Source organism: Budorcas taxicolor, chromosome 16 (genome assembly GCF_023091745.1).
Source record: "Budorcas taxicolor isolate Tak-1 chromosome 16, Takin1.1, whole genome shotgun sequence".
NCBI lineage: Eukaryota > Metazoa > Chordata > Mammalia > Artiodactyla > Bovidae > Budorcas > Budorcas taxicolor.
This window is the reverse complement of record NC_068925.1, coordinates 67,643,344-67,658,078: the sequence shown is the minus strand read 5'-3', so window position 1 is coordinate 67,658,078 and position 14,735 is coordinate 67,643,344. Positions and strand designations below refer to the sequence as shown.

The following is a 14,735-nucleotide window of genomic DNA, read 5'->3' as shown; positions in this document are numbered from 1 at the left end:
GGCTTAGACAGTAAAGTTCTCTGCCTGCAATGCTGGAGTTCAGTTCACTTGAGTCGCTCAGTTGTGTCCAACTCTTTGTGACCCCATGAACTGCAGGACGCCAGGCTCCCCTGTCCATCACCAACTCCCGGAGCTTACTCAAACTCATGTCATCGAGTCAGTGATGCCATCTAACCATCTCATCCTCTGTCATCCCCTTCTCCTCCCACCTTCAATCTTTCCCAGAATCAAGGTCTTGTCCAATGAGTCAGTTCTTTGCATCAGGTGGCCAAAGTATTGGAGTTTCAGCTTCAACATCAGTCCTTCCAATCAATATTCAGGACTGATTTCCTTTAGGATGGACTGGTTGGATCTCCTTGCAGTCCAAGGGACTCTTAAGAGTCTTCTCCAACACCTTCTTCAAAAGCATCAACCCTTCAGTGCTCAGCTTTCTTTGTAGTCCAACTCTCACATCCATACATGACTACTGGAAAAACCAAAGCTTTGACTAAACAGACCTTTGTTGGCAAAGTAATGTCGCTGTTTTTTAATATGCTGTTTAGGTTGGTCATCGCTTTTCTTCCAAGGAACAAGCGTGTTTTCATTTCATGACTGTAGTCACCATCTGCAGTGATTTTGGAGCCCCCCAAAATAAAGTCTATCACTGTTTCCATTATTTCCCCTACTATTTGCCATGAAGTGATAGGACCAGATGCCATGATCCTAATTTTCTGAATGTTGAGTTTTAAGCCAACTTTTTCAATGCAATGCTCATGACCCTGGTTCAATCCCTGGGTTGAGAAGATCCCCTGGAAAAGGGAGTGGCAACCCACTCCAGTATTCTTCCCTGGAGAATCCCATGGACAGAGAAGCCTGGCTGGTTCCAGTCCCTGGGGTCACAAAGAGTTGAACACAACTGAGAGACTAACACACTCTATGTACTTAATTATATACTTAATGCCGTCCATTTTTCCCAGTTTAAATTCCCAAGAGGGAACCTGACTAGTCAAATTCTCATTTGCTGCCATGTCACGTCACAATCCGTGAATTCAGTGCCCTGGGACCAGGTCACCCTCCCTGGTCCTGTTAGCCATGGTGCAGTAGGGTGACAGGGTGGGTAGAACAAAATGAGGCTGCACCGGGCGGCTCTTAACAGTGACTCCCAATGGGGAAGACGCCAAAGAAAGGGCTGGAAATGAGGCAGACACCATGACTGACATGTCTAAATGTAATTACAGGCTTAAAGACATTCAGTGTTGTTGCTCAATGTGTTCTCATTAAAACGAAATGCTGCGATTAAATTCCCTTACATCCCAGGACTTCTCTTTTTATACAGAACCTATTCAAATATATCTGAGTGCTCATGTCATGTGTTTCACACATGTTAAGATCACTGGAGGTTGTCAGCAGTAAGTATAGCAGGACCTTCCTGAGTGGGAACAGGAAGAAACTGATCCTGTCCCAGGGGAAAGGTTCTACAATGTATATATGTACATCACTTGCTTTGATATTCCTATTGAATCCATCAGTCAGGAAGCACAGGAAAAGGGGTAATTTATAGAGACTGCCTAAGAAAGTGATGTTCAAAAGAAAATCCATAATACTAACATGAAAAGCACTATAAATAAGGATGAAAACAATGTTCCCAACTCTTTCTGGAAATGGCATCAGACAAGAATTCTATGCGAAGTGTGATAGTTGCTTTAAACACACCATCTTGAAATATCAACCACAGACCCCTAACTTCTTACAGAAATGCCAGTTATGGATCCGCCATCTTTGAGTTTATTACACATTTGGGCTCCAAAATCACTGCAGATGGTGACTCAGTTCAGTTGAGTTCAGTCCAGTCACTCAGTCATGTCCAACTCTTTGTGACCCCATGACTCGCAGCACGCCAGGCCTCCCTGTCCATCACCAACTCCCGGAGTTCACTCAAACTCACATCCATCCATGAAATTAAAAGACACTTACACCTTCGAAGGAAAGTTATGACCAATCTAGACAGCATATTCAAAATAAGAGACATTACTTTGTCAACAAAGGTCTGTCTAGTCATGGCTATGGTTTTTCCAGTGGTCATGTATGGATGTGAGAGTTGGACTGTAAAGAAAGCTAAGTGCAGAAGAATTGATGCTTTTGAACTGTGGTGTTGGTGAAGACGCTTAAGGGTCCCTTGGACTGCAAGGAGATCCAACCAGTCCATCCTAAAGGAGATCAGTCCTAGGTGTTCATTGGAAGGACTGATGCTGAAGCTGAAACTCCAATACTTTGGCCACATGATGCAAAGAGCTGACTCACTGGAAAAGACCCCGATGATGGGAAAGATTGAGGGCAGAAGAAGGGGACAACAGAGGATGAGATGGTTGGATGGCATCACCAGCTCAATGGACATGAGTTTGGGTAAACTCCGGGAGTTGGTGATGGACAGGGAGGCCTGGTGTGCTACAGTCCATGAGGTCGCAAAGAGTCAGACATGATTGAGCAACTGAACTGAAGATAAACACGTATACTTTTTTCTCCCTCATTCTCCAATTTACCATGCAAAGCAGAAAATGTAGGTTTCCCATCTCATAATGTCCACTAATACATTATTTGTACATAAGTACAGTATATAGGCTGGCATATACTTCTCTTTCTTGAATTCATTTTATTGAATTCCACCAGCTGATTTAAGAAGTTGAGAGTTGCAAGCTATTCTTGACATACATTTGCTCTCCATTCAGGAAACTCGCTGCACCTTTCCTCATGGACGCCCCTCCCCATAGGGGTAACATCTAGTTCCTGGGTTCTAGAATACATTTTCTCTTCCTGACCTGAATAAACAAGCTGCATAAACATTTTTGTTTGGGTATGCCTCTGCTGTGTGAAACTGCCATATCATTTGAACATTTAAGTATAAAATAGGAAGGTTACAAATATTATAACACATAAAACTTAGAGCATGAGTAACTGGACAGCAAAGAACAGGCATGGTGTGGGTGACAAGGTGAATTATGTAATCTCTCAGGGCCTTACCTCTCTCATCTGTAGAATGGGGATACAAAGAACTTACATCAAGCCAAAATTATGAGACTCACATGAGATAATGCATGTGAGCATTTGGCAGAGTACTTTTATAAAATATAAGTTCCTTTCCTTTTCTTCTACAAAATATAATGTAAGACAGAGTCTGCCTTAAAATGAGATATTGCTCTTTATTATCACTATGCATTTAGGAAAACAAACTACAAAGTTTCTCAAAGAGCCACCATCAGCTTGTTCCAAAAGTTAGTTAACACAGAGGCAGATTTCAGCCAGGGGAGGAGAGAGCACCAGCAAAGGATATCACTTTAGACAAAATCTTTTCAGCATCTCTACCTTCAGCTAGATCTTTCTCATCTTCCATCAAGTAAACCCTTTCAGCAACTAAGCCTCATTTCGGGAATGTGCCTTTGTATCTCCCTAATTCCAGCCAACTCTTGACCCCACACTTCACCCCTGGAATTTTCCCTCAGGCCTAAATTCTTTTCTGTGGTAGTCGGCCTGTTTCTAAAGGGCTTGGGACTAGTTCTCAGGTTTCTGATACCACTTCTGGTATGGGCTCTCCCTCACATTTTGTTGCAGAAAATGGAATCGTTCCAGACATGATCAATTTACCAGCATTGGTGGGTTTATGCGCCTTGGTACCTCTGGACTCAATGCTACCCTCTTCTACATAACTTCCCGAGAGCACCTTCACGTCTTCTCATGCCCCCAGCCCTATTCCTTACTCCTTGGGCCATAATGGTTTAAGCATAAATAAAGGGATACATAAGTTAACCAAGGAAGAAACTCCCATCATTCGAGGAAGACAAGAAGGAGGACGCCAATAACATTAGAGGAAAAATAAAAACCTCTATAAAAGTCTTTTTAAAAGTTTTGCATAAACATTCCTAGGTAAAACAAGGGGGATCTTGTGGTCTGAACCAACACCTAAATCTCTTCTACCCTAAAAGCTTTCAATTCAGGTTCTCGGAGTTTTTTCCTTTAAGTTACTTTGATACTTGTTATCAGAACTAGTGTTAAAATGGACTAGTGTTAAATGCTCCGGTTGATTCTCCTTAACTCAATCGGTCCTGTCCTGTTAGCCTCTCTGCCTGACTTCATCACCAGGAATAGTAAAATTTGCTTCTCCTCTGATTAGCTATTAACAGACTGATACAATTTCTAGTTTCTCCAGTTTTCTTATTTAATATTTACTAGGAACCATGACTATAGGAACTAAAAAAAAAAAAAAAATAAGCACAGGCATCAATCATTTTAATAACCTCAGTGTCCAAGCAAAATACGAGCCACTTAATACAAGTATCCAAAATATGTACACTCAAAAACACCATGTATCTCAAGCATCTATAAATGAAAGACCTATGTAACATCTGCAGATCTTTTCCTGATGAAATCAGAATTTTATTAAAACAAATTATTGCACTTTTTTAAAGGGCAGAGACACATAAAACTTTTCAAGGAAAACTCCTTCAAAAAAAATAATGCCAGTTATTCCTTCCCAGACAGAATTGAAATGCAGGGTAGAGAATTAAGTCTTTCCCTGGCCAAAAGAAATCACTTTTCTAAAATACTCTTCCCCTCTTTTTTCCCTAGAGTACAAGCCACACAGAATGTTCTATATGGAAGTCCTTCTGGTTCCCAGTTGTTGCTTCAGTTGTGTCTGACTCTTTGTGACCCTATGGACTGTAGCAGGCCAGGCTCCTCTGTCCATGAGATTCTCCAGGCAAGAACATTGGAGTAGGTTGACATTTCCTCCTCCAGGGGATCTTCCCAACCCAGGGATCAAACCCACATCTGTTATGCCTCCTGCATTGGCAGGCCAGTTCTTTACCACTAGTCCCTCTGGTTCCTTACAACTGGTTAAACTGAAGTGGCTGCTGTGAGCCTATTAAAATAGGTTAGCAGGCCAGGAAATTATTCTGTATACAGTCAATTTTAAAGGTGAATATTGTTTTAAGACATGTCTTCACATTTACCACAATTCTCTCATGCTAAGACTTAAATACAACATTTTTGAGATTAATTATGTTAAGACTTACGATCTTGTTAATGGTCAAGTATCTCTCTCCTAAGACTCCACTTGCCCATCTTATTCTCCTGGCCATGCTCTTCTTTAGTCTTTACATGTCTACAGTCAAAAGACTCTCCCTTCACGTTGAAGCTTACACATCAGCCAACAAAAACAAGTCTATTGCCAACTTGACTGACTGCTCTCCAATGTCACCATTTCCTTTTTGCCTTTGAGTCTTAAACATGCTTTCTTTCTCCTTCCTCCCCTCTGCCCTGTGCCATCCGCCTTTTGCCCCAACTCCACCTCCAACTCTTCACCCAGATAACTGCCATTCCCCTGCTTGGGGGAATGTTTCCTGGTTCTTTGTCCCAGTCCCATCACCTTCTACTGAGAACTGGAGAAACCAATAGGCCACAGGGAGGTGGGAGAATATATTGACTAGGTACTTGGATTCTGGAGATGAATCTTGGATTTCAAATCTCAGATCTACCATTTACTAGTTATGAGGCCCAGGGTAGGAAAATGTCACCTTGCTGGGCCTCTACTTTGACAAACACAAAATATAAACAATATTGTTATTTTGTCATTTTCATGAGGATTAAATCTGTTAAAGCATGTAAAGCAATAACAGTATCAGATATGCAGTACCTATTCAATAAGAATTAGATACTATCATTGACACAATGGGGTCACAAAGAGGCTTCCCTGGTGGCTCAGAGGTTAAAGTGTCTGCCTGGAATGCAGGAGACCCAGGTTCGATCCCTGGGTTGGGAAGATCCCCTGGAGAAGGAAATGGCAACCCACTCTAGTACTCTTGCCTGGAGAATCCCACGGAGGGAGGAGTCTGGTAGGCTACAGTCCATGGGGTCGCAAAGAGTCAGACACAACTGAGCGACCTTACTTACTGATTTACTTATTGCCACAAAATCTGGATTTCCCATATCCTATTACATGATGTGTATTATTATCACAATTCTTATTCTTATAACATGATCTTCCAAACATTATAAGCTCTGCTAAGATAAAAGACCTTATCTGACTCATTAACCATCGCATTCCAAGCACCAAGGCATATGCCTTGGCGATATAAGGCATAGAATTGCACTCAGTAAGCATTTAATGAATCAATGAAGAAGTAAATTACTATCAATGACTCTGCCTCCAAGACGTGAGTTCAAACTTGCTTTTAGGAAGCTGTCACTGTGCCCCTACAAGTCCACGTCCCCGACTCACAACAACAGGCGTTCAGCTGCTCTCACACCAGGTCCACTGTGTGTTACTTTGAGGCTTTTGGACTTGAGTCAGCTGTTGGAATACTCTAAACCTGATATTTTAGAATCTGGACTAAACTACTTGCTGAGTGTTTGGACTTGGCTTGTTTCTTAAACTATTTACAGGACGTGGTACCCTAGCTGCGCATAAGAAATACCCTGCTCTGGGTCACCACCTGGATAAGCATTTCCTCCCATTTAACTTATATCTTATCCCCAACTAGTAATTGAGGAAATTGACACTATAACACCTCAGACTATAACTATGTTCATTAATTAGGTGGCTGTAAAGAAAGGAATTATCTGTTCTGAATGTCAATTAGAATTATATTTGTTATTTTCTTATTATTACAGAACAATGACAATTGGTATTAATAATGACTCAATACATTTCAGTATCAGTTTACTCTTCTGTATTTCATTAGTTGTAATGTTTAAGAATATTCCATATCCATAACACCATCCCATTGTCCAAGACATGTAACAGAAAACATTTCATACTAACAAAATCATGGGATGATAATACAAGGTTATATACAAGTCCACATCAAGGGTACTAAAACAATGTTATTTCATCTGTTCATTCAAAAATATGTATTGAATTCCTATTACACTGCGATGTATTAAAGAATAGAGCTGTAAAGATGAATCATGTTCTATGCCTTAAGAAGTTCATAAATTAGTGGTTTTCAATTTAGGTTAAAATAATACTTAAGTGTTTGAAATTAAAGCAGCTTCCAACTTTGCTCTTCACCAAAGGACAAGGAGCCATCATGATCTTGAAGAATAGCTGCTAAAATCATCTTTTTTGCAGTATTTCATTTCTATTACATCTTTCTAAATACAGATCCCAAAGAACTTTCTCTCTGTATAGCCCTAATGTTTAGGTCAGGATAGAGTCTAACAGAATAACCAACTCATTATAATGTTCTAGTGTTAATATTCAAGGGACATCCCCAGAAAGGTAAAAAGGGAATCAAAGTTCAACAGCCAAAGACCCTCTCCCTCCACAATTCTCATCTGTACCGTGAACTCACACTACTGCCATGTTAAAACAGTGAAAATGTGCTCATATGGCAAGAAGGAAATAAGGGTAAAGGACAATACTCTCAAGTGTTTATAATCACAGACAGTACAAAAAACAGACCCCAGTCAAGTTTTGCTTAAATGTACGCATTTTTCTTCTAATGTAATTTAGGTTCAGGCATGTTTCTGTCCTCTTCTATTAACACAGTTTCAAGGAGCATTGCTGGGTTAGTCTACAGTTATGATTTTGGAAGTAGGCCCATCTGGATTTGAATTCCCCCTCCACCACCTGAGGAGGTCTTGATCAAGCTCATTAACTTCACTGATCTTCATCTACACAATGGTAGATATAACAACTACTTTTTAAAATACAGGACATGAGAAGGGACTTCCCTGGGGGTCCAGGGGTTGACTCTGCCTTCCAATGCAGGGGTAGACTCTGCCTTCCAGTGCAGGGGTATGGGTTCAATCCTTGGTTGGGGAGCCAAGATCCCACAAGCCCCATGGCCAAAAAACATAAAAATATTGCAATAAATTAAAGACTTTAAAAATGGTCCACATTTTAAAAATCTTTAAAAAAAATATGAGGATGCCTAACAATTGTTTTTTCTCTAACTATTGTATCAAAAATTAATTTTTAAGAAAGGAGGAGTAAGAGGACAAAGGCAGGAGGAAGAAAAAGAGTTAAGTGAAAGGGAAGTAACAGGAAGAGGAGAAAAAGAAAATGGGGGAAGAGAAGGAAGACAATGGAAAAGTTTTGTTTTTTTAAATTATGTCATCAAGTATGGAAACCCATTGACTTCAAAAGCAAAACAGCTATAAAATTAAAAGCATAAAAGGAAATAAAGCCATCAACTGACTGTTTGCTTGAAATGCTGTGTATAAATGAATAAAGAATGAATGAACTGTATAAATCTAATGGGGCTGAGAAAAGACAGGGGCACAATCAGAGCTTCCCTGGTGGCTCAGACAGTAAAGAATCTGCCTGCTACGTGGGAGACCCAGATTTCATCCCTGGGTCGGGAAGATCCCCTGGAGAAGTCAATGGCAACTCACTCCAGTATTCTTGCCTGGAGAATCCCATGACAGAGGAGCTTGGCGGCCTACAGTCCATGGGGTCACAAAGAGTCAGACACAACTGAGCAACTTAACACTTCACCCTTCAGACAGTGTATATAGTTGATCCTTGAACAATGCTGGTTTGAATTGCACAGGTCCACTTGTACATTAAAACTCAGCAGGGGCCACAGGACTGGAAAAGGTCAGTTTTCATTCCAATCCCAAAGAAAGGCAACACCAAAGAATGCTCAAACTACCGCACAATTGCACTCATCTCACACGCTAGTAAAGTAATGCTCAAAATTCTCCAAGCCAGGCTTCAGCAATATATGAACCGTCAACTTCCTGATGTTCAAGCTGGTTTTAGAAAAGACAGAGGAACCAGAGATCAAATTGTCAACATCTACTGGATCATCAAAAAAGCAAGAGAGTTCCAGAAAAACATATATTTCCGCTTTATAGACTATGCCAAAGCCTTTGACTGTGTGGATCACAATAAACTGTGGAAAATTCTTCAAGAGATGGGAATACCAGACCACCTCACCTGCCTCTTGAGAAACCTGTATGCAGGTCAGGAAGCAACAGTTAGAACTGGACATGGAACAACAGACTGGTTCCAAATAGGAAAAGGACTATGTCAAGGCTGTATATTGTCACCCTGCTTATTTAACTTCTATGCAGAGTACATCATGAGAAATGCTGGACTGGCAGAAACACAAGCTGGAATCAAGATTGCTGGGAGAAATATCAGTAACCTCAGATATGCAGATAATACCACCCTTATGGCAGAAAGTGAAAAGGAACTAAAAAGCCTCTTGATGAAAGTCAAAGAGGAGAGTGAAAAAGTTGGCTTCAAGCTCAACATTCAGAAAACAAAGATCATGGCATCTGGTCCCATCACTTTATGGGAAACAGATGGGGAAACAGTAGAAACAGTGTCAGACTTTATTTTGGGGGGCTCCAAAAATCACTGCAGATGATGACTGCAGCCATGAAATTAAAAGACGCTTACTCCTTGGAAGAAAAGTTATGACCAACCTAGAAGGCATATTCAAAAGCGGAGACATTACTTTGCCAACAAAGGTCCATCTAGTCAAGGCTATGGTTTTTCCTGTGGTCATATATGGATGTTAGAGTTGGACTGTGAAGAAAGCTGAGCACCGAAGAATTGATGCTTTTGAACTGTGGTGCTGGAGAAGACTCTTGAGAGTCCCTTGGACTGCAAGGAGATCCAACCAGTCCATTCTAAAAGAGATCAGTCCTGGGTGTTTATTGGAAGGACTGATGGTAAAGCTGAAACTCCAATACTTTGGCCACCTCATGCGAAGAGTTGACTCATTGGAAAAGACTCTGATGCTGGGAGGGATTGGGGGCAGGAGGAGAAGGGGACAACAGAGGATGAGATGATTGGAAGGCATCACCGACTCAATGGACATGAGTTTGAGTAAACTCCGGGAGTTGGTGATGGACAGGGAGGCCTGGTGTGCTGTGATTCATAGGGTCGCAAAGAGTCGGACACGACTGAGACTGAACTGAACTAAACTTGTACATTGATATTTTTCAATAGTAAATACTGCAGTACTACACTGCCCATGGTTGGCTGAATCCAGGGATGAAGAGGAAATACAAATGTGGGGGGGCAAGGTTAACTGTAAATTATATATGGATTAACCCATATAATAACCCACACACTTGTTCAAGGGTGAACTATGTTCCAACAATCCTAGTTACAGTCCAAATATCACAACTGTCAAGGAATATTGAGAAGTGATAGTGAGCTAGCTGCTGCTGCTGCTAAGTCACTTCAGTCGTGTCCGACTCTGTGCGACCCCATAGATGGCAGCCCACCAGTCTCCCCCTTCCCTGGGATTCTCCAGCAAAGAACACTGGAGTGGGTTGCCATTTCCTTCTCCATTGCATGAAAGTGAAAAGTGAAAGTGAAGTCGCTCAGTCGTGCCCGACTCTTAGCGACCCCATGGACTGCAGCCCACCAGGCTCCTCCATCCATGGGATTTTCCAGGCAAGAGTACTGGAGTGGGTTGTCATTGCCTTCTCTGGATAGTGAGCTAGGCTACAGCCATTTTCAGCACTGACTCTTCTATCAGCATTTAAAATAAGGATGATTTTCTTGTTGTAATTGATTCATCAATTCAACCAATATTGCCCTCCAAGTTTGCCCTCTAGCATCCTATGGTCTAGCAGAATATACAGAATAATATCCATAAATAGCCAAAATACAAGTTTTGTGATAAAGATAGTGAGAAGTGCAAATGAAATATAATAAAGACTCCAACAAAAACAATTACCTTCAGTGGGAATACTCTGAAAAGGCTTCCTGAAGAAAACAATATTATTCATTCATTTATTCATTAACTGAATTTATTCTGGCATTTTACCACATACCTGAAAATATTTAAAGAGTCAAGAAACACAACCATAATCAAGACAGATGAAATTCAAACTTTCAAAGAAGAAACTGATAAATATATACATATATAAAGTAAGTTTGTTGTTGCTGTTATTTAGTCACTAAGTCATGTCTGATTCTTTTGCAACCCTATGGACTATAACCTGCCAGGCTTCTCTGTCCATGGGATTTTTCAGGCAAGAATACTGGAGTGGGTTGCCACACCCTCCTCCAGGGGATCTTCCCAACCCAGGCATCAAACCCACATCTCCTGCTTGACAGGCAGATTCTTTACCACTACGCCACCCAGTAAACCATAAACAAGTTTAGACAATGACTATTAGTTTTTAATAAATTGAAATAGGGTAATCTGATGGAGAGCAATTTCAGATGAGAGGAAGCACCTGCAGATGGTAGTGGTTTAGTTGCTAAGTTGTGTCCAATTCATGTGACCCCGTGGACTGTAGCCTGCCAGGCTACTCTGTCCTCTGTCCATGGGATTCCCCAGGTAGCAAGAATACTGGAGTGGGTTGCCCTTTCCGTCTTCAGGGAACATTCCCAAACCAGGGACTGAACCCAGGTCTTCTGCACTGTAGGCAGGTTCTTTACCAACTGAGCCACCAGGGATGCCCCAAACTTCAGATTATGTCATCAGTAACAACCTCTCTGAAGTTTTAGCATTTGAGAACTGAAAATATTCTTGGCAGAAAGAATAGGAAGTGTAAAGGTCTTGAAATGAGAACAGGCTGAGCATGGAAGAGCATTTTTAAGAAAGAAACTGAAAAGGGAGGGAGCACTTCCCTGATGGTCCAGTGGTTAAGAACCTGCCTTGCAATGGGGGCTATGCAGGTTCAATCCCTGGCTGGGGAACTAAGATCCCACATGCTCCTGGCAACTACCAAGTCATGCCTGCCTTGGATAAGACTGGTTGCAGTGATATAAATAAATAAATAAATATTTTTTAAAAGGTGGAGGGGAAGTACACAGAGAGGTACTCGGATCACATATAGCTTTATAGGTAACTGGGCTTCCCTGGTGGCTCAGACGGTAAAAAATCTGCCTGCAATGCAGGAGACTCGGGCCTTGGGTCCGGAAGATCCCCTGGAGAAGGGAATGGCAACCCACTCCAGTATCCTTGCCTGGAGAATTCCATGGAGAGAGGAGCCTGGCAGGCTACAGTCCATGAGGTCGCAAACATAAGTAACCAGCAGGAATTTATTACTGGGTTGGCCAAAAAGTTAGTTTGGGTTTTTTTGTATCTTCTTATGGAAACCTCCCAAGAACTTTTCCACCACCCCAAAATTTAAAATCTGAAGGAAGCTGTTGAAAGGTTTCTAATATGATTTATTTCCATTTCTTAAAGATTACCATGGCTCTTGTATGGATGAAAGCAAGACCAACAGCATGGAGACCAAGTTGAAAGCTGTTATACAGTTAAGAGAGATGATGGTGATGGTTGATAGTAGTGGCGACTGAGACAAATGGGCAGGTCCAGGCTGTATTTTGAAGTTAGAGCAAAACAAGTGAAACAAATGTGCATGCGTGTTTAAAACTGACTGACTTCATGATTTAGAATATCGGTAGAGAAAAAGGCAGAGAAAGAAAAGTGGGAAGGATGTCATGTCTATTGATTACCTGCTATGTCTAAGTGCTTTACATCAATTATTTCACTTAATTCTCACAACAACTGCAGAGGCTATCATTGTCACCCCCTGTTTTTTCTTCTAAGGTAAAATTAAGAGAGAAATATGTTAGGTAAGTTGTCCAAGGCCTCATGACTAGGAGAAAAGTTTCAAATCCAGGTCCCTCTGACTCAAATCTGTGTCCTTTTTGACGTAGTGTCTCTCTGGGGTTATGAAAAGGTGGGAGTAAAGACATAAAGCAAGAAAAAGTACACACAGGAAACTTCCATTTTCTGGAAAACATTCAAAGGAGAAGAATAAGCAACTGAACTGGCTACAGCCTTTAACAACTCTCTCTTCCTCCAGAATTTCATCATTGATGTCCAGTAAATCTCTAGGCTTAAATTATCTCCCCAGCTCCACCTCCCCAGCCATTCACACTGTCTTACTGACTTCCACTGCCAAACCTTCATTTGTGAACGTTGTCTGTCCAGCTTATGGATTTGATTTTCTAGAAGAATTCATGCTTTCTGAGGAAGCCTCACAGGAGATAAAAAATTTGATTCTCCTCTGTTCCACTCATGGGGAGCCCCTTCATTCCCATTCCCATCTCCCTGGAAACTCACCAATCCCAGAGAAAAATAATTTATATGCATAAAATAGCACAGGTTTACAACAAAGAGAGTAAAGAGACCAACCAAAGTAAAAGAGTAAAAACCCAGATGACGACAGGAGATTTCCACACATCTCTATTATAAATGTATAGGGCAAGCAAAAATAATCACAAGTACAGATTTGAACAACAGCATTTTAGATATTCTGCAGCACTTAATATGCACCAGGCACTATTAAAAAACACTTTAATTTAACCCTGAAAATAACTCTGTGGAAGGGTACTATTATTATATTTTACAAACGAAGAAATTGAAGATATAGAGATTATGCCCAAATTCACAGAAATCGTAAGCAGAGAGCCAAGCTTGAAACCTAGACAGTCTACCCCAGAACCTATGTTCTAAACCACTGTTACATGGCTTCTCTAATTAATATAATCAGTAAGATTATCTAACTATATGTGAAGAATCACATTCAATAAGCAGAAAATATTGATATTTTTCAAACACACTCAGAATATTTAAAAAATAATAATTGACAAAACTGGTTCCTTCATAAAAGTAGTATTAATTTTTTAATAGAAGAAAAAGTATGAATTAGAGTTAAAAGCCTTAAATCTCTGCATTATGAATAAGAATGGTAAAAATAAATATATAAATTTACAAGATAAAAAGGAACAAGAGAACAGAACTAAGGTAAGTGGAAGCTAAGAAACAACAAAAATAGGGCCATAAATTAATAAAGTAGAAAACAAAAAAACTGAGATGACCAAAAAAACAGAGGCCATTTCCTTGAAATAGACAAACTGATGTAAACTGATCATAAAGAAAGAGAAGGCACAGTGAAATAATGCTGGAAATAAAAACTGAGTTATTGGTATGGATGCACTAGAGTTAAACCTCCTTTATGCAATCTTGATTGCAATTACAATGGGAAAAGTTTTCATTTAACCATCAAACATGATGATCACTTTAGTGATTTTTGAAAAGGTTTTTAATAGGTTTTTTTTTCCTTTTTGATTAAAGGAGTTATTGTATATTCCTAGTTTTCTGAGCATTGACTGTTTCCTTATTTGATAATGAATATAATTATATAATTATATCAAATGTATCTACTGATAAATCTCAATACATCTATTGAGATGACATTATTTTCTCTTTTTACTACTAACATGATAAATTACTATTTGCTAGTGTTAAACTAATCTTCTTAGCTATGGGATAAAAAGAACCTGATCATTACATACATCCCTCTTTATAGTCAATAAATTTCTCAATGGATTTACTAAAATTCATTTGGAATTTTCGCAACTAGATTTCTGAAGGAAGTTGACCTATAATTTTTCTTTCTTGTATTAGCCTTATCAGATATAGGCACAAGAGTTATGTAAGCCTCATGGAAAATGTTGCCTTTTTTTTTTTTTTTTTGGCAAGAAGTAGTCTTGCAGAATTGCGATCATTTTTCCTTGAATACTTGGTAAAGCCTTCCTGAGCAAGCATCTGGACCTAGAGTTTTACTTGCAGAAATTTTACTGGGGCTTCATTGCTGGCTCAGTGGTAAAGAATCCGCCTGCCAATGCAGGAGACATGGGTTCGATCCCTGGGTCAGGAAGATCCCTTGGAGGAAGAAATGGCAACCCATTCCAGTATTCTTGCCTGGAAAATCCCAAGGAGAGAGAGGCCTAGTGGGCTACAGCCCATGGGGTCGCAAAGAGTCAG

General features: G+C 40.3%; 1 protein-coding gene and 1 non-coding gene across 2 annotated transcripts in view; one reads left to right on the top strand and one right to left on the bottom strand.

The window, feature by feature from the left end:
- Positions 1-14,735, bottom strand: part of HMCN1 (hemicentin 1) — a 537,345-nt gene that overhangs the window by 499,175 nt on the left and 23,435 nt on the right. The window lies entirely within an intron of this gene.
- TRNAS-GGA (transfer RNA serine (anticodon GGA)) lies at positions 5,720-5,791 on the top strand. Its single transcript has one exon. It is a non-coding gene; the product is annotated as a tRNA-Ser (tRNA).